This window comes from Equus caballus, chromosome X, assembly GCF_041296265.1.
Source record: "Equus caballus isolate H_3958 breed thoroughbred chromosome X, TB-T2T, whole genome shotgun sequence".
Taxonomy (NCBI): domain Eukaryota; kingdom Metazoa; phylum Chordata; class Mammalia; order Perissodactyla; family Equidae; genus Equus; species Equus caballus.
Window position 1 is genome coordinate 110,692,154 of NC_091715.1, and position 24,601 is coordinate 110,716,754.

The window sequence follows — 24,601 nt, forward strand, 5'->3', positions numbered from 1 at the left end:
ATAAAGCAGGAAACAGAAATAAGAGATGTCACTACTGGAAATCAGGACACACAATTAATATCTGCAAATGAGATGATTTCCTAACCCAAGAGGATCTAAATGAAATATATTTAGAATGAGAGTTTAAGGGTTTACCAGTTTTCCTAAACATTTCGGTAACCAGATATAAAACACAGTGGAGAGTCCATTTACTATAACGCCAAAACATAGAAAATATCTAGGAGTAATCTCAATAAGAAATGTGGAGGACCTATATGAAGAAAACTACAAAATTTTACAAAAAACACTCGAAAAATAGATGAGAATACAAGAATTTTCAAGTTGTTAAGTCCTCTCAAATTAATCCATGGTTTTAATAATTTACAATAAAAATCCCAGAGACTATTTTCATACCTTGCTAAAGTGATTCTAAACTCCATCTTAAAGATTATATAGCCAAGAATAACATGTATTTTCTGAAAAAGAAGACTAATTAGGAAGACTTGCTCAAACAATAGAACCTAGTTCAAAAACTATGATAACTAAAACAGCATGGTACTTGTACATGGATTTTTAAAAAGCCAACAAATAAATATAACAGACTATAGAGCACCAAAATAGTGAAATAGAGCTTAGTATGTTTCACCACAAGTTCAGGTATGTGCCATTTGGAGCTGTGTTAGCGCAGTGATAAAAGGATTCATGTTGTGGCAGCTGTTGCTTTCCTGCTGGGCTCCTGGATTATTTTGAAGGGCACACTGCCAAAAAGCAGAGTCCTTGACAGTCTGTAAGCTCCTAGGGAAAGTTAGTGGGCATAGTTTTCATGGGCAAAGATTTCTTCTAATGCTTCCTTCTCCTTCTTTAGTGAATGTATATGCAACCAGGATTGAATTGCTTATTTTGGCAGATAGCTTTAAATATTTAGAAGGTTAGCATCACGTCTGGATTTTCTTTTTGTAGGGTTCAGGTTAAAAAAGAGGTATTTCACCATTCCTACCCTTTAATCTAAAGAGACTTTTAAATGTAATTCAAGATTCTGTTTCCTTGGAGTAGTTACCCCAATTAGCCCATCTATTAATGTAGCATTATAATCACCTTTTGGCAGTCTTCATTTTAAAAGTAAAAGAGACAAATGGACCCCATTTTCAGATCCTTTGCTTTAATCTACAATGTGTGTAGGATCACATATGTGTCTTTGAGAAAAGTTAATTACAATATATGAACTTGTGTCTGTATAGGAAAAGGCAATTATTCTCAACCAATAAGCACTAAGTTAAAGAGAAAGCATTTTTAAAAGGCTTGCATTATGTATATATATATATTTGTAAATCAAAAGCATCAAGAAATATTTGATGTTGACACTATCTAAAATTATATTTGTATCTGAAAAACATTCTACGTTGCACTCAAGTTTATAACTATGAGTGAAATCAGATCCTTACTTTATGCTGGCGAATTTTATTTTCCCTGTTTAAAGAAAACTATAAATTTTGACAACAAATTACCTGCTTATCATTTATTTAATGGAGAAATATTTATTGATTTCCTACCATGTGCCAGGGTCTATAGTAATATTTTGTTGTTACAACAAAATAGACACATTCTCTGCCCTCATGAAGCTTTCAGGCTGAGGGTGACAGGCAATAGACATTTAAATGGCCAAATAGATATGCAATTACAAATGTTGATAAATTCTGTGAAAGAAATAGAGTACACAAAGAGAGTTACATAATTAATAGTGACATACTTTATAGCTGGAATTACATACTTTAATTTGGTTGTTTAGCTTGAGGTAAAGGGAAGCTCTCTCTGAGGAGGCAATATTTAACTGAGGTCTGAAAAATGAGACAGAGCCAGCCGTGGAGAGGATGAGTGGAAGAGCATACTATGAGGAAAGAACACCTCTACGAATGTGGAAGACATGCTGAAGTAACTGAAAGGTCATTGTGGCTGGAGGTTGGAGAGAGATAGCTGGATAGTAGCATGAGATGAGGTGGGAATGGTAGGCATGGACCAGATTATGTAAGGCTATATTAAATAATTTGCATTTTATTGTGAATACAAAAAAAAAAGCCATTAAAGAATCTTAATCAGAGGAGTCATATGATCAGATTTACATTTTAAAAATGATCATTTTGACTTTAGTGTGGACAATGGATAGAAGTGGGGAACAATGGATATTGGGGGAAATTGGCTAATAATTTCTAGCTGGTGAGAGGTATACCCAAATAACCAAATTAGCCCTTGAAAGACAAAAACAAAAAAATAATTTTGAACTGCAATGTTTTATTGTACTCAAGCTATATCCATATTGATTCTCTTTAAAAAATTATGTATATGTTTTTATAGTACTATACAAGCGAATAAACTGTGACAACGTGCTTCTTTATCTTTGCCTATGAAATACGTTAACCATAATACTCTACTGAAAGTTGCATTTCTTAACTATCTAGTTTCTATTTTGAAGGCTAAATCAACATATTATTTATATTTTGGTTATGCATATTTGTGAATAAGTAATGAAGGATATCATTACTTTTTGACCAATTCACTCTGGATTCAGTTCTGTAGAGCCTGTCCAAGGAAAGGATAGATCAGAGAGTTGAGAAGGAAATTCTGTGATACCCAACCACACTAACCAACTCTCTCTGTGTGGACTTTTTCCACCAGCTTCTTTTTGCAGTCCAGCTATTCATGTGTTAACAAAACAGTGTGAATGAACAAATGCTTAAGTAACTTCCTATAATTTCAGTAGAATGACAAATGTGGTTATGAAGAAACATTAGCTTTGTTAGAAATTGTTATATTTAATGAGAGTGTAAAGAATTTTTGGCATCATAATACTGTAGTCATGGTTTCTGGATGATTGCCCCCTGGGGACATGGAGAAACCAAATAACCTGGCATGTCCTGACCATTCATCACCATGCCAGTGATCTCAACTCTGCAAATGAATTAAGGACAAATGGAACTTAGTGGGTACTCCTGAAAAGAGCACAGAGCTCCATCTAAAAGAAAGAGGTAAAGAGTCTCTGATAATTTGCAGGAGCCACCATGACTAGAACATCAAGAGAGGAAGTCAAGTGGTTGACGAGTCTGTCTTAAATGAAGTGAATAAGAAGGAGAGTCAGAAAACTATAGTCAGAGAGATCTCCAAGGAGATCTGTAAAAGGGGTAACTGAAAAATCAATGATTGACAACCTGCAGCTGAAGAAGAGACTTTTGAGACCTAATATGAATTCACCTCCCTTTTGAAGAGCACTAAGAACTGAGTAAGGCCTGAGTGAGGTAGCACTCAAGAGGTCAGGCATCTGCTAAGTTGAAGTGTAGCATAAGCAAGGGTCAGAGAGCATGAGATGGAGGACTCCTGTCCAGAAAAGAATGGGAAATAGGTTCTATGAGAAACTAAGGATCCTGCCCATCTGAAACTGGTGTCAACTCAAATCTACTCCAGATTAAAAGTCTGAGTAGGTTTTTCTAACATGCTCTTTTTTTTTCCTAGAAAGAGTGAGGTTAAGGCAAGAAACCGAGATTTTTTGAAATTGCACTAGCCAAACTGAGCTGAAGTGGACTTTAAGTTAGAATAACAAATTTTCTCTGAGATGTTATCTCTTGCCATATTTCTGACTTTGCTTTCTTTTTCTTTAGTTTTCTTTATAAAGGCTCTAGCTACAATGAGTCAACCTTATCTTGACTGAACCAAAAGTAAAATATCTTTCCACACATCAGGCAAGTTAGATGGGAAAAGAACTAAGCATCCTGCACGGCCTGTAGAAGTCACAGAAGCCATCCAGAATGGAGTAGTAGAGCTGGGATAGATGGAGATCATAGAGCTCACAAAAATTCTCCGACAACTGTGCATGTAAATACCCACCCTCCTGGGTCATTTTGTCACCTTGCTTCAAAACCAAACAGACCTAAAGCAGAAAATCAAGGCTGCTTCAAAAATGAAAGAAAAGAACCCAGAGCAGAACCACAAACTTCTCTCAGTCTGCTTCAAAACAAATCCCAAATAAAGAAAGGTCAGCTTCCAGAGAAAAGTAATTCCTGTGGCTGTGAAACTCCTGATCACAGGCCAAGCGAGGGTCATTCAGTAAGAACACACGAGAGCAGAGGCAAAAGCAAAATCAGTCAAATTGATTCTGTGTCTAAGAGACCATTATTACACGGTCATGGCAAGGGAAAAAAATCTCTCTGGATTTGATCTATTGCACCTTTTATGAGTGGCAAAGTCTGAAATGAAACAATGAGATTGTTTTGATCGTTAAGATGCCCTAAAGCAAACCTATTCGATTTTTTTTTTCTCTTGAAACAGAGGTACTTAAATGCAAGACTCTAGGGTTTGCTGTAAATAAATACTATAAACTTCACAGCTAGTCACAGTTAGATTTTTATATAGTTAATAGCTTAGTATGACCAAATATGCAACAAATATTTGGGTAACATTGTTTTACAAAGACAATTAAGTTTCTAAAAAACATCTATTTTATACACACCTAAAACAACGTTTCAGTTTGCACATCATGGATTCTTTCCGAAAATGCCGCAGAATGTCAACTTAATACTAATTAGTAAAAAGCAAACGTTTTGTTTTTTGAGAACCTACATTGGGTCAAGTAACCAATTTTGCCAAGATATAAAAACAAATACTGTAGCAAATGCCTTATACTTAAGACTGACTATACTTGGTTTCTACGATTGTGAAGAATTCTTTGAAATAAACATCACTTACATTTATGTATAATCTATATTCCTAAATGTTTCATTAAAGTAAAGCTTTTTTTCTTTTTTTTTTTTTTGGTGAAGCAAATTGGCCCTGAGCTAACATCCGTTGCCAATCTTCCTCTTTTTGCTTGAGGAAGATGGTCCCTGAACTAACATCTGTGCCAATCTTCCCCCATTTTGTACATGGGATGTCACCACAACATGGCTTGATGAGCGGTACATAGGTCCACACCCAGGATCCAAACCTGTGAACCCTGGGCTGCTGAAGCAGAGCACGTGAACCCAATCATTACGCCACTGGACCGGCCCCCAGTAAAACTTCTTTGATTTGCTGAAGCTGCTCAGTGAAATTAGAGAAAACAATGTCAAGTGCTCATTTGGGGAAACTAAGGAGGGCTATGTGACATGAGGCAGGCAATGTATTGCTGGGAATTGTGCATAGGCTTGGGAGTTAGGATACTTAGGGAGAAATATGGATTGACACTAACTCACCATGGGAGACCTTGGGCAGAATAATTTTGGGCTTGGAGATGTCATCATCTAAGGGCGTGGTGAAGGGTCCTGGAATTCCTTAGGGAGGTCTTAGACATGCTTGCTGTGGTTACAGGGAATGGGAAGGGAGTTCTAGACGGCCCTCTCAATCAAAATAGGTCTTTCTGACTTGTTTCACATACTGAACTTTGGTGTAACTTTCAGTTTGAAGCTAGGCTACCATGGCAAACAAACAAACAAACAAAAATCACTAGATTAAATGCCCCTCCCACCAAGATCCCTTCAGGATTTACCGTTTTGTGACACTTTAGTTCAACTGGATTTCATGCCTTCTTTTTGAATTGCAATCATTTGAATATTGGAACTACCCATTTCCCTGAGGCAGTTGGAATATTTTCCCCCTCAGCCCGTTGAGTCAGGAGTGTGTCAGCCATCTGGCAACAATGGGCGGTTCAGGTGCATCTTGCTTGTTCACCATGCACTGATTTACCTCCTACCATCTTCTTCACCGCAATCATCTTTCCCTCTCTCCTTTCCTGTCACTGTGAGTGACACACCAGCTGATAGTGTTATGAATAGGAAGGTTTGGGCAGAGTGACTGTCAGAAATATTTTTACCGTGTGAAAGGACATTTGTGGAATGTTATGGCATCGTTGCCTCCTGCCCCTCAGAGAATGTGGCATTGAGTATTGGGCTCTTGCCACTGTGCCCAGCATACCAAAGTGAGTTCCTGGCCTCATCATGCATTGCAAAGTATTTAGATAATATCCTCCACTTATATATCCAAATGTATTTATTTTCATGTTCTTCCTTATGCCCTAACTTGGATTTTAAACTTTGATTTAGATAAGATTTAGCTGAAGTCCTCAGAACACTTCAGTAAATGCTATTACCGGAATTAGAACATGCCCCCTGAGTTGCAGTGAGATTTGTGCTAAAGTTCACAATGCGAATTTGATAGCTCTAAACATGAGATATGTACTTGCTGCGTTTACTGAAATCCCTCAGTCCCCTATCACTTTCCTTAGATTTCAAAGTTATGGAATTGTCCAGTATGTTTGCTCAGAATGACCTGATATGACTCAAGTGTTATTCTGGGCATGATTCTGTTGCCAATTACCTTGGTCTACATATTTTAATGTGATTTGGATTACCAATACAAATGAGTTGATTGCATACAATCCTTTTGTATCTTCGATTGTGATAACATTATATTTCTTTTCAGACATTTCTTTGTGTCAGATTACAATATATCATGTTGATATAAAGCAGTTTTAAGTGGACTTGATCATCTCTCAGTGCTTTAATTCTAAACTTATTGAATTTTATATTTGGGGCATGTTTTAGTGGCAAATTCATTAGCTTCTAACATCTCCTGGATCATGTTTAAAATTATTTCAAGGCTTTCCTCACCCCAAGCCAAAACAACCATGTGATAAACTGAAAAACATTTCTTCTTTTTTGACTTACTTATTATTTGGGGGAACAATATATAGTTCACCGTGACTATGTGAATAACTATGTCCCAGAAAATGCATTGACATCGTCTCAGACACAGATTTCCAGATACTTTTGTCTATAGTTGAATTAGGTGGTTGTGTATGTTGTGAAATTTGAGGACTCCTACCTTTAAAAAATATTCCTTTCAGTAGCTCATTTGAAATTAGAAAGTCTTTGGACTCCATGAGTAGTCTGTTGAAATGCAAATACCTCTGGATGGGTAGTATATGAAACTGCTATCTGTCATTAACATCTTAGCACAGATTTATTTATAGCAGACCTCTGATAATTACCTGAAAGGGACTGGAAAGACCAAGATTTGAAACTGGTTAAGGTGGTTGGCAGATTTGCAAGATTCGATATAGATTTAAGTGGAGGACAAGTCTGCTTCAAGTAATGGTAAATTTTGGCTAGGCAAGGGAAGCATGCTGGCTTAAGACATCTGAGTGCATGCAGGGAAAAGAGAAGTAGCTGAACGCTTACACCTACTTTACCTGCTTCCCTAAAGTCAGCCTTTACCTGTGACTTCTAGGTAAGTTAGACAGCCTGATTGCCATGCTGCTGTCCATCCACCAGAATAAGTTTCAAGATTGACCTGGATAGGATATTCTCCATGTGGTTGGTGAAAATACAATTCTGTAATATCTTCCTCATTTCACAACCTCCTTAGATATCTTCTTTTTTAGAAAAATCTTGTATTTTTTGAAAAACTTTCCTTGAAAAACTTCCTGTCGCCTAGCATTCTTGGAACTTTATCCTTTAATCAAGGCAACCCTATTCAACCTTGCCCCCCAAGTGTTCTCTTTAAAATAGTTTTTACCTGGTAGAACCACTGGTCGGAGGGATACTTGTAGGGGTTTCGCTGCTCCTTGGAGAAAGCCCTGTAAACTCTTCTTAATACTATTTTCCACACATTATTCCTCTTTTTTGGTTTACTCCTTTATTTTAATTGAACACAATCTCCTAGAACTTTCTGTGCAAGGCTATTTGAGAGAGAAAATGTTCACTGAGCCTTTTCATATCTTTAAATTCCTTTTTTCTGTCATTAACTTTAGCTGGGTATAGAATTCTAGGTTGCAAATAATTTTCCCTCAAACTTTTGAAAGCACTGGTTCATTGTTTTCTAGCTTCCTGTTCTACTGTTGAGTGAACATTGTCACTTTGATTCCATGGTGCTCTGAAATTTCCCTATGATGTGCCTTTGTGTGGTTTATTTTTATTCATTTTGCTGGGCACTTGGGGGTGCTTTTAGTCAGAAACCCATGTCCTTCAGTTTTAGAAAATTTTCTTGCATTATTTTTTGGATAATTTCCTTTTTCCTATTTCTCTATTCTTTCTTTAAATGTTATTATCCAAATGTTGGACATCCTAGATTGATCCCCAAGTCATCTCTTCTCCCTATTTTCTTTTTGTTCAAGTTTCCAGGAGGTTTTCTCCAATTTATATTCCAACATTACTGTATTTTATTTTTAACTTCCAAAACCTTTTACGTTTTTTAGAGCCAATTGTTAATGAATGCTGTATATTCTCATCTCTCTGAAAGATGTCTTTTAAGTGTTTTCTTCTGTTCCTGCATTGTTTCTGTTTCCTACAAGCTCCCTTTTCTGTTCAGTTGTTTTCGTCCCTCTTTTCTTGATATCTTGTTTTTGATGGCCCATTTCTATATAGCAGTAGGAGACTAAGAAGCTGATTACATGTTCTTTGCATATGAATAGGCACTGTTATGTGGTACATTTTCCTCTAAGTTGAGAAGGCTGAAACTTGGCTTTTCTGCTAGAGTTCTCCAAAATGTCAGTACTTTTAGGTCTTTTCTGTTGGACAATTTAGTTTCCACAGAGAGAAATATTCCCATTCCTGTAAGGTGTTGTAAGCCTGGCTGCTGATATTCTGGGATATGGAATGGGTGGAGACTGAAGATTGCACTATGTAATATGCACACCTTACGTCCTCGCTTTCAGTATGGCAACTCACCCTAGTTCTTAGCCATACAAACTTTTTCAGCCAGAAAAAACGTCCAGTCTTCTACGTGTGTTGTCAAAAGGAAATTACTCCATGAAGCACGCAAATGAACTTAGAAGGAGAGGCTATATACTCCTCATACCAACTGCCAATCTATCTTTCTGCTTCCAGTGCTACCCCCAGCCCTGCCTCTACAGGTTCTTTGTGGCTCCAAATCCTAAGACTTTCTGAAGTTCTGCAGCATGGATTGCCTTGCAATTTTTTTTTTGGCTTTTTCCCAGTTTCAGGCTTAGGTTTCAGTATTATCAACACTGCTAAATCAGTTAACACCTGTCCATCTGCTTTCCAGCTTACAAAACTTGTGTTGACATTTCTCTTCTGCTGTCATCTCCTTTCATGTTCTTTTTGTCATTTCACGTTTTCTGAATTTTAAAATTCTTTGCTGTCATTTTAGTGAGGTTTCAGGAGTGAGTGAAGATAATTGTATCTGTTCAATCTGTCATGCTTACCTGGAGCACCCGTTATTCATATTTAATAGCCGTATGGTGTTCTGTGGTAGGTATGGACCAAGGAGTGAAATACAGAATATTTAATATCTGGTAGGAAATGGGCATTAACCAGTCAAAATGGGCACCAGTCATAGTAGTAAAGCATGGCCCTAAAGCCCCCTGCTATATAAGGCTTAAGCCTTCAGTTGTTAGTTTATGTGGAGCTTCAAGGTGTCCTGGGGAAAGGACCAAGATGGCCAGAGTGCTCGAGGCATGTACTTGGTATGATAGTCAAGGCAGAAACTATTAACGAGCTTTCTGAAATTATCTCAATGTTTTACCAACGAGTTTACCTGCATTTATGCATGCTGGCTAAATATCAACCATGGATGTATTATAAACTATTTAAGCAATCGTTTACTGATGGACATTTAGATTATTTCTGATTTTTGGTGAAATTTACAATGTGTGCGTGACAAATTTGAACATACCTCTTTGTGCACCTTTGCGAATATTCCTGTAGCATTGCTTTTTGTAGTAGTAGATTTCCTTGATCAGTTACCTTGAAAACACCCAATGGAAATTAAAAAATTAATTATTGATTTTTTTGACATAACCTTTAATTTAAGTTAATTTAATATATTCATGTTTAAAAGTAAGTTTTAAGATTTCTGTTCCAGGAAAAATGAATACTCCTGCTAAGAACGACTAAAAGCTCTGGAAATTATACATAAACAAAATGGAGCATTGTATCATAATAAAAAGATCAATATGCCAGGTAGATATAATGATCCTAAACATGTATGAACCAGACAACAGAGCCTCAAAGTACATGACACAATAGCTGATAGAGCTGAAAGGAGGCATAGACAGATCCACAATTGCAGTTGGGAAATTCAAAACCCACGTCTCAGCAAATAATAGAACACTAAACAGAAAATGAGCACGAATATAGACTATCTAAACAAAACAATCAGTCAAAAGGATCTAATTGACATATATAGAACACCCCAAAACAGCAGAATACACATTGTTTTCAAGCACCCATAGACTGTTCACCAAGATACACTATGTCCTGGGTCACAAAACAAATCTCAAGAAATGTAAAAGAATTATAATTATACAGATATTTTCTCTGACCACAACAAACTTGAATAATAAAGCAATAACAGAAAGACAAAGAAAAATCGTTAAACACTTAGAAATGAAACAGTACAAATGTAAATAATTCATGGACCAAAGAGGAAGTCTCAATGGAATTTTCAAAAAGATATAGAACCAAGTGAAAAACAGAAAGATTTCAAATTGATAATCTAAGTTCTTGCCTCAAGAAACTAGAGGAGCAAAATAAACCCGAAGCAAGAAGAAGGAAGGGCATAGTAAAGACAAGAGCAGAAATCAATTAAACTGAAAATAGGAAAACAGTAGAGAAAAATCAATGAAATGAAAAATCTTGTTCTTTGAAAACAATCAAAACAATTGACAAATCTCTAGCAAAATTGCTAAAAATAAAAAGAAAACATACAAGTCATCAATATCAGAAATGAGCTGGGGATATCGCTAAAGATCCTGCAGCCATTCAAAGTATAAGAGAGTACTATGAATAACTTTGTGGTCATAAATTTGACAAGTTAGAAAATAGACCTATTCCTCAAGAACTACAAGCTACAAAAGCTCAACCAACATAAAGTAGATAATCTAAATTGTCTTATAACCATTAAAGATATTAAATGCATGATTGAAAAAAACTCTCAAAAAGGAAATCTCCAGTTCTAGATGGTTTTATTGGAGAGTTATATTAAATATTTTAAAAATTAAGACCAATTCTTCTCTCTCCTTTCCAGAAAAGAGGGGACAGAACACTCCCATTCATGCTATAAAGTTAGTATTTCCCTGCTAGCAAAACTTCACAAAGACATAACAAGAAAAGAAAACTAGAGACCAATATCCCTATGAATATAGATGCAAAAATCCTCAATGAAATACTCGTAATCAAATCTAGCAACATATAAAAAGGACTATACACCATGACCAAACGGGTTTTAGTCTAGGAATGTAAGTGTGTTTGATATACAAAAATTAATTAATATAATACACCATATTAATAGAATAAAGGACAAAACCTACATGATCATCTTAATAGACACATAAAAAGCATGCATTTGATAAAATTCAACACCTATTCATGATAAAAAGTCTCAGAAAAATGGGGTTAATGGGTCACTACCTCAATTTTTTGAAGAGCATCTACCAAAATCTTTCAGCTAACATACTTAATTGTGAAAGACTGAATGCTTTTGCCCTAAGATCAGCAACAAAGATAGGGTGGTCACTCTCACATGCTTACTCAACATTGTTCTGGAATTCTAGTCACTGCAATAAGGCAAGGAAATAAAATTCATACAGATCAGAAAGGAAGAAATAAAACTCCCTAGTTGAAGATGACATGTTTTTCAATATTAAAAATCTCAGAGAATCTGGAGGCCAGCCCAGTGGCGCAGCAGTTAAGTTCGCTTATTCTGCTTCAGTGGCCTGGAGTTTGCCAGTTGGGATCCTGGGTGCGGACCTACACACTGTTTGTCAAGCCATGCTGTGGCAGGCATCCTACATACAACAGAGGAAGATGGGCACAGATGTTAGCTCAGGGCCAGTCTTCCTCAGCAAAAAGAAGAGGAATGGCAGTACATGTTAGCTCAGGGCTAATCTTCCTAAAAAAAAAAAAATCTCAGAGAATCAACAAAGGAACTCCTAAAATTAATAAGGAGTTCAGCAAAGTCTCAGGATACATGATAAATACATAAAAAGTAATTGTATTCCTATATACTAACCATGAGCACATGGAAAACAAAATTAAAAATCTAACATTTACAAGTGCTCAGAAAAATGAAATACTTAGGTGGAAATCTAGCAAAACATATACAGTACTTATGTGCTGAAAACTACAAAACACTGATGAAAGAAATCAAAGAAGATCTAAATAAACAGACAGACATCTCCTTTTCATGAATTGAAAGATGCAATATATAAAGGTGTCAATTCTTTCCAAATTAATATTCAAATTTAAATAAATTTTTATCAAAATCCCAGCAAGATTTTTTATACATATTTGCAAGATTACTATAAAATTTACATGGAAAGGAAAAGGAATTAGAATACTAAAGCAATTTTGAAAAGAAAGTGAGAGGAATCGGTCTCCCGAATTTCAAGATTTATTATAGAGCTACTATAACTAAAGCTGTGTAGTATCGGTGGAGAGATAGACACATAGATCAATGGAACAGAATAGAGAACCTAGAAATAGGCCCACACAAGTATGCCCAACCGATGTTTGACAAAAATGCAAAAGCAATTAAATGGAGAAAAGGTAGCCTTTTCAACAAATGGTTCTGGAACAGTTGGATATCCATAGGCAAAAAAAATGAACCTTGACCTGAGTCTAATGCCTTATTTAAAAATTGAACAAATTAAATTAAAATTGAAAAATTAAAATGGAACATGGGCTTAAATGTAAAATGTAAATTTTAAAACTTAAAAAAAAAGGAGAACATTTTACCTGTCTAGGAATAGACAGAGTTCTTAGATTTGACATTAAAAGCACAATCCGTAAAAGGAAATATTGATAAACTGGACTTCATCAAAATTTAAAAGTTTTGTTTTGCAAAAGACCTTGATAAGAGTAAGAAAATAAAAGCTATAGATTGTGAAGAAATATTTGAAAACCACATATTTGCAAAGGACTAGTATCTACAATATACAAAGAACCCTCAAAAGTCAACAGTAGAAAATAAATCCAACTAGAAAACAGGTAAAAGACATGAAGAGATGTTTCACTGAAGAGGATATACAGATAGCAAACAAGAGCATGAAAGAAAGGTTCAACGTCATTAGCCATTAGGGAAATTCAAATAAAACTACAATGTAGCTATGGTGACGCACCTATTAGAATATATAAAAAAGTGACACCACCAAGTGCTGGTAAAGACATGGAGAAACTGGATCACACATACATTGCTAATGGGAAAGTAAAATGGTACAGCTACTCTGGAAAATAGTTTTTCCATTTCTTAAAAAAACAAATATCCAACTACAACATGATCCAGCAGTTGCACTCCTGGCATTTATCCCAGAGAAATGAAAACTTGTATTCATGCAAAGACATGTTCGGGAATGTTTACAGCAGCTTTATGTAATAGCCCCAAACTGGAAACAGCAATCCTTCAATGGGCAATGGTTAAATTACAGTACATCCATACCATGGAATACTACTTAGCAATAAAAATTAGGGAACTATTGATACATGTAACAACCTGCATGAATCTCCTGAAGATTATGCTGAATGAAAAAAAGCCAATTCCCAAATGTTATATACCATATGATTCTATTCATATAATATTTTTGAAATGACAAATTGTGGAAATGGAGAACAGAATAGTGGTTGCCAGTATTTAAGGAAGGAGTTGAAGGAGAAGGAAGTGGGTTTGCCATATAAAATGGCAACATGGGGAATCCTTGTGCCGATGGAATTGTTCTGTGTCTTGGCTTTATCAATGACAATGTCCTGTTCATGATATTGTACTACAGTTTTGTAAGATACCACAATTGGAAGAAACTGGTTAAAGAGTACATAGGATCTCTCTGTAATATTTCCTGAAACTGTATGTGAATCTACAATTATCTCAAAATAAAAAGTTCAATTAAAAAAAATCTTCCCCAAAGTAGATTTTGTTTATAGTAGGTAGACAATCTAAGATAATGCGATTTTGTTTATCCAACTTGAAAAGGGCTGTAACATTGTTCTCTTTGAGGGGGTTCAGCTCTTCCCACTGCTCCAAGTAAAGTTCCCTTTTCTACATGAATACTTATACACAGGCATGTTTATGGTACCATAATTCCAAATGTGAAACACTGAAAATATTCACCTCCAACAAGGGGGATTTGGTTAAATAAATTAGGGTACATTATTTGATGAATAATTTATAACCATAAAAAGCCATATTTTCAAGGAATATTTTATGCAGTGTGGACAATGATAATGATATATTGTTAACAAAAATTGTTATAAAACTATATAATAAGACAAAATCATAATTTTGTAAAACCAAAATCTGAATATAATTGCTTAGGCATGACTGAAAATATATTTTAAAAAGTACTAAAATTCTGTCATTTCCAAATTTTATACAATAATAATGCATGACTTCTATAAATGGAAAAAAACTATTTAAATTTTAAAAAACCCTGTTTTTTAAGAAGTTCTTCCTATCTAGGTTAAAAGTGATGAAGCCTTCTATGTAATTAAAACTTCCAATAAATAAATTATTTAGAAAATTATACTTGTCTTACTAATGGTAAAATTCAAACAGAATTCCTTAACATTGTTGGCAAAATAGAATACAAAATTAAAGTATAGTCATAACCTATTATGTCTTAGAATGAACAGAGTTCTAACAGTTGTATATTTTAAATATGTCAATTTCTGTGGAACACAAGCATAAATAAAATTGGACTCACTTTTATCAACTACAAGGCAATGCATTCATTCTAAAAAGAGGCAGCAAAAAGTGACAAGTGTGAGCTTTGGAGCAAGAAGCCATGGCTTCCAGTCCCTGGGCCATGACCTATTAACAGTGAGACACAGGTCACTTATTTTCTCTGACCTTTCATTTTGTGTTCTATAAAGTGGAGAAATTAATAATTTCTTCTTTAAGACTTCTCATGGGGATTAAATTAAATAATGCACATGAAAGAACTCTGCAAATTGTTAAATGCTAGATACGCTGTTCTTTGTTATTTCTGTTTCAGATGAAACAAGCAGCATCCTTTGCTTTGCTTAGTAAATCCCTGGATGCACATTACTAAGAAATCTGCAATCAAACAGTACTCATGGGGGAAATCTATATTTTGTAGAATGTTATTTATGATTCAAATACATGAATATTCGATAATGGCCTCTCCTTTCTTCCCATTTTAAGAAATGTCCTTCTAAAATAGTTCATCAGAAAGCTACTTGTGCGATGACATTGGTTTATTTAGGCACCACCACCTTCCCTCCTTTCTGTTAGGATCATTTGTAGTTTCACAGGCAAAATTGCATCTTTGAGAGTTTCCCAATTTAAGTGCAATGTTTGCTTCCCATCAGAGTTGACTTCTAACTTGAAATCGTGCTCAAGCCTGATTGATGGCCTCTCCAGTGGCCTTCTAGTCTGAAGAATGAATGGAGTTAAGAAAACAACCACTATTATATATTTTTTGCAGGCCTATTGAATTGAGTTGTGTTGTAATGCTCAGAAAGGATCTCAAATAGATCTTGCAATGAGTACAATTTTCATTGGTTTCATTAGGTGACTGTAAAACTGTTGCCTGGTATAAAAAATACAGATAAAGGAAAGGGTTTTGTAAAATCGTCCCGAAATACCAGCCATTTCACGTAAGAGTTATGGTGCCCAGCTTTCTTTGGGCAATGCAGTATTTATGGGTTTTGTTTCATTTTCTATTTGGGGCTGAAAAGGCCTGGTCTTCATCTCGATATAATGACTGATAAAGCTTTTTACTCTGCAAGTGCCCCAGAATATCCTTGAATATCCTTGAATAACAAAGGATGTGAAATTCATAAAGAGAATGGCTCAATAGCAAGCACCAAACCCTGAGGAGATTACCTTCTTTCTGTTACTATGAGTACACTACTCATATTCATGTTGTCATCCTGTGTACCAGTGCCCTCTTGTGAAAGATACTGTTATGGGTGCATACTTAGAGCCATTTTGCCTTTTTCTTCTCAGAAAAACAAAAGACAGTGTATACCAGAAAGCGATTGAAGCACATTTGGTCCATCCCTTTTTCCTTCCTCCTTTTCCTTTTTGTTTTTATTTGGTCTCCCTTTCCATTTCCTCTCCTCTTCATGCACTCTTCCTTCTTTACCTCAAATTGCTGTCCTCCTACTTTATGTTATTAAATACATAGTAGCATGAAGTTGGTTAGAAAGGATTTGGAAACTTCCCACCTCCAACCAAGAATACAGAGATAATGGAAAATACAGAATCATTTGGGTCTTTAGACCTTTTTCAGATTCATCTCCATGGTTTGAAGTTATTGGTGGCCTGAGAGGAAACAATATTACCTGGGGACAAAAATAAAATTACTGTCTAGCTAAACTTCAAGGTTTATTACTGGTTGCTGAGCCAAAAGTTAAGCTGTAAAACTGTTTCACAGGGCAATATTTTTTTAACTGAATGAGCCTCACTTTCCTTGTCTATAAAATGGGAAAGAAAATACTAATACATAATTAGTATTAATTATGGAAGAAAGGTACCAAATTGTGGGAGGATGTTAACTGCCTTCAATTCCAAGACAAGAAATGTAGACTTGATTGTTACACCATAGAGAGTCATCCAACTTTTTCTAGCAGGTTAGTTTTGAGAGAATCAATCTGATGGCAGTGGATAGCAGGGATTGGAATCAGGAGAGAATAAAAATGGGCAGATTATTTGACAAGTCCAAATGATGTGTAATGATACTTCTAACACTTATTGTTTACTATATGACGGCCACCGTGCTAATTCTTTTTCCATCTTATCTCATTTAATTCTTTCAGCCACTCTATAAAATAGATAACTTTTGTTGTCTACATTTTAGAGGTGAAGAAATTAAGGCACAAAGCAATTAAGAAATTTGCCTAAATTGTCACTTAGTATGAGGTCACCAAAGAAGAGCTGAGTAAGGGGTAGAGTCAGGATTTGACCCTAGACTGCCTGGCTCTGCAACTCTCATGCTTAAGCACTATGGTGTATTGTCTCTAATGTGTCAGTCAATAACTACCCAAAGTGCCATCCATATTCACCCATTAGCATTACTTCAAAGTATATTTGACAATTTGAGGATTTTCTGTGTAGAATAATTATTCAATTGTCTTACATGAACTGGATATTAAGTGTTATAAATTTGTGATTTCTTTTTCAGAGATCTGAAGCTCTATCTCTCAAACATTTTTTTTTAAAAAGATTGTTTATAGTGAAAATCTTACTGAAATGTCCTGTAAGCTTTACTGCCTTTGTAAGGAGTTTCCTTGAATATGATTGATTCAGGTTTTTATGAATGTCAGTTATTTTCTTTTGGAAACAAAACCTTTGGAAGCTATTAAGGTTTGGAATACAGAATGAACCTATAGTGACTACCTCAGATTCAATGCTTCTTTCTTTTTTTTCCTGCTGAATCCCCAACTCGGTGATTCTCTCAATTGTTAGTGAGGGCTTAGTTCCCTCTTTAGCTGTAAGCCCCCAGACCACTAGTAGGTGCTTCATGTCTCCTTTGTGATCTGCTGTCTCTGATCATGGATGTCAGTGGGTCTTCTGCTTACTACTCTTCTTGTTTTTTATAACGTAGATCCTCTTTTTCCTTTGCTTTTCTCTTTTTCCATTGTTTTTCTCTGATCTCTCTCCTTCCCTTCCTACTCTTCTCAGTTTTGCTGTAATGGGACTGGATTTTGCTATCCAGGCTATTGGTTATAAATAACCCATCAGCTGTTCCTTTTCCCCGGGCAAGGTGGAGGGGGCTGTGTAAAATTTTACTTCTTTTCCCTGGCTAGTGAAATAATCATTAACAACAAGGTCTGTAAACTATACACTTTTACTTCTTAGCTATTTTCATGTTTTCTTATTTTGGGATTTTTCTTTGCTTTGAACAGCTGAGGTTACTAGACACCTGAATCTGGTAAACCTCGGCTCTATTTTTATTCACAGAATAGAAAATTAATTCAGGCATTTAACTTTGAAGAATCTAAGTTGTGTTACCTTTAAATTTAATTATATCAATAGAAATATAAGAGCAATGTAGCTGATGTATTCCAAATATTTGTATGTTAGATAATCTAGTCTGTCAACTATTTTCCAGTTAAGAAACATGTAAGTTCTGGAAACTTATGTCCACACAGAAACCTGCACATAGATATCTATAGCAGCCTTATTTGTAATTGCCAAAACTTAAAAGTAATCAAGATGTCCTGCAGTAGATGAACGGATAAATAAACTGTGGTACACCCACACAATGGAATATTATTCAGTGCTAAAAAGAAATGAGCTATCAAGCCATGAAAAGACATTGAGGAACCTTAAGTGCATATTACTAAGTGAAAGAAGCCAATCTGAAAAGGCTACATACTGTATGATTCCAACTATATAACATTCAAGAAAAGGCAAAACTAAGGGGACAGTTAAAAGATCAGTGTTTGCCAGAGAGTGAGGAGAAAGGATGAACAGGTGGAGCACAAGGGATTTTTAGGGCAGTGAAAATACTTTATGATACCATAGTGATGGATACATGTCATTACACATTCGTCCAAACCCATAGAATGTACACCACCAAGAGTGAACCCTAATGTAAACTGTGGATTTTGAATGATTATGATGTGTCAATGTAGGTTCATCAATTGTAACAGATGTACCACTCTGGTGGGGGGAGGTGTTAATAATTGGGTAGCCTATGCATATGTGAGGGCAGGGAGTATATGGGGAATCTTTATACCTTCCCCTTGGTGGTATTTTTGTTTTTGAGGAAGATTACCCCTGAGCTAACATCTGCTGCCAATTCTGCTCTTTTTGCTGAGGAAGACTGGCCCTGAGCTAACATCCATGCCCATCTTCCTCTACTTTATATGTGGGAGGCCTACCACAGCATGGCTTGCCAAGCAGTGCCATGTCCGCACCCAGGATCCAAACCGGTGAACTCCAGGCCATGGAAGTGGAACATGCGCACTTAACTGCTGTGCCACCGGGCCGGCCCTTCCCCTTGGTTTTGCTGTGAACCTAAAACTGCTCTAAAACAATGAAGACTTCTTTTAAAAATTGAGATATAGTTGACATATTACATTGTGTAAGTTTAAGGTGTAGGATGTGTTGATTTCATACATTTATATATTGCAATATGATTACCACTTTAATGTTATGTAATACCTCCTTCATGTCACATAATTATTATTTCTTTTGTGGTAAGAACATTTAAGATCTAGTCTCTTAGCAACTTTGAAGTTTTACATTACTGACTATGATCGTAATGCTGTGCATTAGATCTCTGGAAATTATTTATCATCTAACTGCAATTTTGTACCCTTTGACGAACATTGCCCCAATTCCTCCACCCTCAGCCCCTGGTAACCACCATTCTACTCCATTTCTATGAGTTTGGCTCTTTTAGGTTCCATATATAAGTGAGGTCATACAGTATTTCTCTTTCTTTTTCTCACATATCTCATTTAGCATAGTGCCCTCAAGGTCCATCTATGTTGTCGCATATGACAGGATTTCCTTCTTTTTCCTGACTGAGTAGTATTCCGTTGCATATATATACATATGTATATATACCGCATTTTCTTTATCCATTCATCCATTGATAGACACTTAGGTTGTTTCCATATCTTCTCCCTTGCAAATAATGCTGCAATGAACATGGGAGTTGATATCCTGTTTTCATTTACTTTGGATATATACCTAGAAATGGAATTGCTGGATCATATGGTAGTTCTATTTTTAACTTTTTGAGGAAGCTTCATGCTGTTTTCCATAGTGGCTGCACCAATTTCCATTTATACCAACAGTGCACAAGGGTTCCCTTTTCTCCACATCTTTGCCAACACTTGTTATCTCTAGTCTCCTTGATGATAGCCATTTTAACGAGTATGAGGTGATCTCATTGTGGTTTCGATTTGCATTTTCCCAATGATTAGTGACATTGAGCATCTTTTCACATACCTGTTGGTCATTTGTATGTCTTCTTTGGAGAAATGTATATTCAGTTTCTTTGCCCATTTTTTAATTGGATTGTTTGTGAGTGGAATTTTATTATTGATTTGTATGACTTCTTTATATATTTTAGATATTAACCTCTTATCAGGTATATCGTTTTTAAGTATTTTCTCCTATTCTGTGGTTACCTTTTTATTTTGTTGACTGTTTCTTTCGCTGTGCAGAAGCTTTTTAGTTTGATGTTGCCCCACTTGTTTATTTTAGCTCTTGCTGCTTGCGTTTTTGGTGTCACATCCAAAAAATCATTGCTAAAACCAATGTCAAGGAGTTTTTCCCCTATGTTTTCTTCCAGGAGTTTTATAACTTCAGGTCATGTGTTTAAATCTTTAATCCATTTTGGGCTAATTTTTGTGAGTGGTGTAAGATAGAGGTCCATTTTAATTCTTTACATGTGATTATCCAATTTTCCCAACACCGTTATTGAAGAGATTATCCTTCCCCCACTGAGTATTCTTGGCTCTTTTGTCAAATCTTAGCTGACTGCATCTATAGATTCAATGCAATCTCTTCCAAAATTCCACAGGCATTTTTCACCGAAAGGAAAAACAATCAAAAAATGTGTATGGAATGACAAAAGACCCAGAATGGTCACAGCAATCCTGAGACAGAAGTACAAAGCTGGAGGCATCACACTCACTGATTTCAAACTATACTATAGAGCTATAGTATTCAAACCAGTATGGTACTGACATAAGAATAGACATGCAAACCAATGGAACAGAATAGAGAGCCCAGAAATAAACTCCCACATAACGTCTTAACAAAAAATTATGTAAGTTCCTGATTGTCAGATGATATTATTATGATGATGTAGTTTTTTGGTCAGGAAGATTGGTCCTGAGCTAACACCTTTTGCCAATCTTCCTCCTTTTCCTTGAGGAAGAGTGGCCCTAAGATAATGTCTCTGCCCATTTTCTCCATTTTATATGTGGGATGCCACCACAGCATGGCTTGATGTGTAGGTCCGTACCCAGGGTCCAAAACCACAAACCCGGGCTGCCAAAGCAGAGTGTGCCAAATTTAATCACTACACCACCGGGCTGGCTCAAGATGATATTATTTTTTAAATTGTTACAGTCACTCTAGAAATTTAAAAAAGCATCTCAAAGCTCTCAACAGTTGTTTTATAATTGAATGGGCTCCAGTTAATGTCTACTATACTTGCTTAGAAAATATTTGAATCATGCTCAAGATACTATTAAGATAAATTTGTAAGGACCATTAACCTTAGAAGAGAGTCCTATAGCACTCAGGATCTATTTGAGAAGTAGTAGGACTTTGTCTAAAAGCAAAACAATGAAATGAAACAGTAACTGATTTTTTGAAAAAGAAGTTTCTTTTCCCATATAGTAGAACTGCTTACATTTATAGAAGCAAATACTTCTTAATAAAATCACTTCCCTTTAAAACTCATTTTCGAATACTAAAATTCATAATCTTTCTTTCCCAGATTTTTAAAAGTTATATAATAGCTTTCTGAGGAGCTGTCTACTTTTGATTTAGTTTTAAACTGACGAGTGTTTTAAAGGTCCACCTAAATTAAAGGTGGGGAAAATAGATGCTTCCTGTGCCTTAAACTTATGGGAAAACAGAAGTGTGCTTTATCACGAATGGATTTTCTTCAGCACAATTGTGCAAAATGGCCCTATCAGTTCTCTATTTAACAAGCTGTTTTCATTTGTTCAAGAGTCCTCAAATGAGAAAGGTAGTGTATTTCAGTCTGTTTGCATTGCTTGTAAATCAGGCCAGGAGAACAGAAGCAAATCTTCTTCAAGGGAAGAGTCTTATTTGATAAGAGGAAATCTTTTAAAGTAGGTGAACCCTTCTGATTTATACATTCAATTGGAAAGGTGCCATTGCAACCAGCCTCTGGAACCATCCTACCTGAAGAATTACTAAGAAGGCCATAAGTTTTTCAAGAATGATTTCCCCAGGAAATTGGATCAGTTTAGAAAAATGGAAAATATCATGAATGGCATGTGGAATGGTGCTGCAGAATTAAAACCTAAAACTCTATCCACTGTGGCTGGGTCAGCAGGGCAGTGGTGCTGACTGCATGTTACATTATCTTAAGGTCATTGTTACAGGTCATGAGGAGTTAACCACAAAATGCAAGGCGGAAGCATGGTTGGGTAGGCTCTGTCAATTACTGTGAATCTATGTAGCAGGTTTACGTGAGTAAGATGATTTTGTCCTTAATCCCAGGGCCCCGGATAGCATCTGCGGACTATAGCATGGCATTGAGGATTGAGGTTGTAAGGTCAATACAGAAAAAGTTCTCTGAGGCCTCAGGAAGTCTCAGGCTGTAGCTGATCCAGCAATTAATTGCAATATAGATGGAAAATATACTTAAATATCATGTGCCAATGTTGACCTATCAATTAGTAGTGACTGTCAAGAGCTATGTGTTGAGAAGGATTCCCAGGCTCATCTGGAAGGAGTGGTGAGAGTAAGTAACAATGTGTGCCATAAACCTGAGTGTAGGAAGCGGGTGCAAATTTGTCAAGCACTTCCCATTCCTAGATTGGGAGTTGTTGCTATCTTTTAGGCTCAGTTCTATTAGCTCAGTCCTATCTTGCCTGGCCAGCTCGTCACTGATGTTCAGCTAGATTCCCTCACCATAGTAAGCTATGAGCAGGGCAAATTGTTCCCATCAAGTCTGGGAAAGCTTTGAGGTGAATCTGGCCTTTGACACTGGTGTACCTACTTTTCTGCTTGTTGATGGGATCACCCCTTGAAAGTTGGATGGGAATGTAGTCATATTGTCCTATTTTTCTGAGGCTCCGTGTATTGTGAGACTGGCTTCTGACAACATGGTGCCACAGCCTTCCATGAGCCAGGTCGACCTTCAGTCTCTACCTTTAACTGCCAGTTACTTTTAACTCCCCAGACTAGTCAGACGGCCTCACTCATCGACTTGCTTATGTGTGCTCTGGAATGGTTGTTTTCTCATCAGAAAGTATCTGCTTAGATTAGAATCAAGATCTCTTTGACAGTTGAAAACTTGTATCTGTTCTCCTATCTGCCTTGTCTTGTGCTTTTGATTCTGGAGGATCTCTTGGGCCCAAACCAGTGGCCCAGAGCTTTGCTAGCCATCTTGTCATTTGGAGTTTGACCATGTCAAGTTCTTGTCTACTTGCTCAGACTTTGAATCTCCATTTTCTTTCCTTAAGCATTGGTATATGTTCTGCCCAGGTTTTAATTTCCATGTCTTCCTGGTTTCTGGCCCACTGCTCTCTACTGGTAAATAGAAATCCCTCACTTATAACTTATTGCCTCCTGCAACCTTTGACCCATTAGTTTTTTTAAAGCGTGAATTTCACATCTTATAAAAACCCTTAGTTCCAGTTTCCCACCCTCTCTCCATAATGCACAGTTCCTTAATGTTGACAAAAACCCAGTCAGGTGAGTTAAGAGGTGGGCGCAGGGTCAGGCGAATGATGGATGTGACCTTTCCCATAGGATCAACACACTGACATCTAAAGACGAAATCAGGATCTTCAGAAGCCAGTCTGGGGCATTTAGACCAGAGTAGCAAGGCTGCAGTCTCAAGCAATGTCCTTTCAGCAGGCTGAGAATATCATTTTTGAAATTAAATCACATGTTTCAATTGTTCATTCAACCAGAAAAACAGAGGGATAGAAATTGGGACTAGGCTTATAGGTTAGCACCTAGAGTTAGTAATTCTTTAAAACGTAGTGTTCTGTACTATGGTGAAACCATGTTATATCCATGCTTGTGTGTTCAAGACATAATTTAAGAGCAAAAAGAGACTTTAGGGATAACATATCCCAATCTCCTAATTTTACAGCTGAAGAAACTAAAGCCTGGAGAGGTTAAGTGGCTTGTCCAAGGTCACATAGTTGGCTAGTGGTACAGCTAGGACTAGAAAGAACCCAGGTCATCTTACATGCATTCCTTTCTAGGCACTACTCTATCTCTCCACAGTTGCATTGTTTTCAAATTATGAGTGACTCAGCTCACTTCAAAGGGCAGAGAACTAATTTCCCTCTGATTGAAATGAGGCAGTCACAGGGTTTCACACAAGAAAATTGAAAAATGATATATGTGGCTTATTTCTTTGTTCCTTTCTGTTTTTGTCTTTGGATCAAGAGGCAAAGGAAACTATGAGAATAGTTGGAAGCAAGACAGGACAATCCAAATGCTGCCATAGAGCTGAGGGCACATACATTAGGGAAAGCAAACAAACATCTGCTTGCTGTTGGAGTGTAAATAGGTAATTACGTCTGTCTCTCTCAGTAGAGAGAAGGACCAAGGCTGTAGCTGTCAAGATCTCTGCTTCTAAATTGCTCAGAGCCTAGAAAATGTGGATGCTGACACTAAAGGGAGTGGACCACTCCTTATTAAGTGCACTGACTTTGGTACTAAGAGGCAAGGACAACTTAGAAGATTCAAATCTAGTTGGAGGATATGGCTCGTCTTTTAACAAAGGGCAAATGGAGATTCCTGGTTTAATTGAATGTTCCCTGATTTATTGTGAAATTGCTGATCTGAGATCTTTTCCTTAGGATCACATGCAATCTGTCTGCCTCTTACTAAATTAGACCTGCCTACCTCATTTGTTCATTTTACTGTTGCTATTGTTGCTGTTCGTTCATTTACTCATTCATTCTTTCAGCATTTATAAGTGCTTACTACATTCTAG

At 36.4% G+C, this 24,601-nt stretch overlaps 1 long non-coding RNA gene across 8 annotated transcripts in view; it reads left to right on the forward strand.

The window, feature by feature from the left end:
* LOC138921894 (uncharacterized) overlaps positions 1-24,601 on the forward strand; it is a 186,062-nt gene that overhangs the window by 65,888 nt on the left and 95,573 nt on the right. The gene's annotated exons all lie outside the window — the stretch shown is intronic.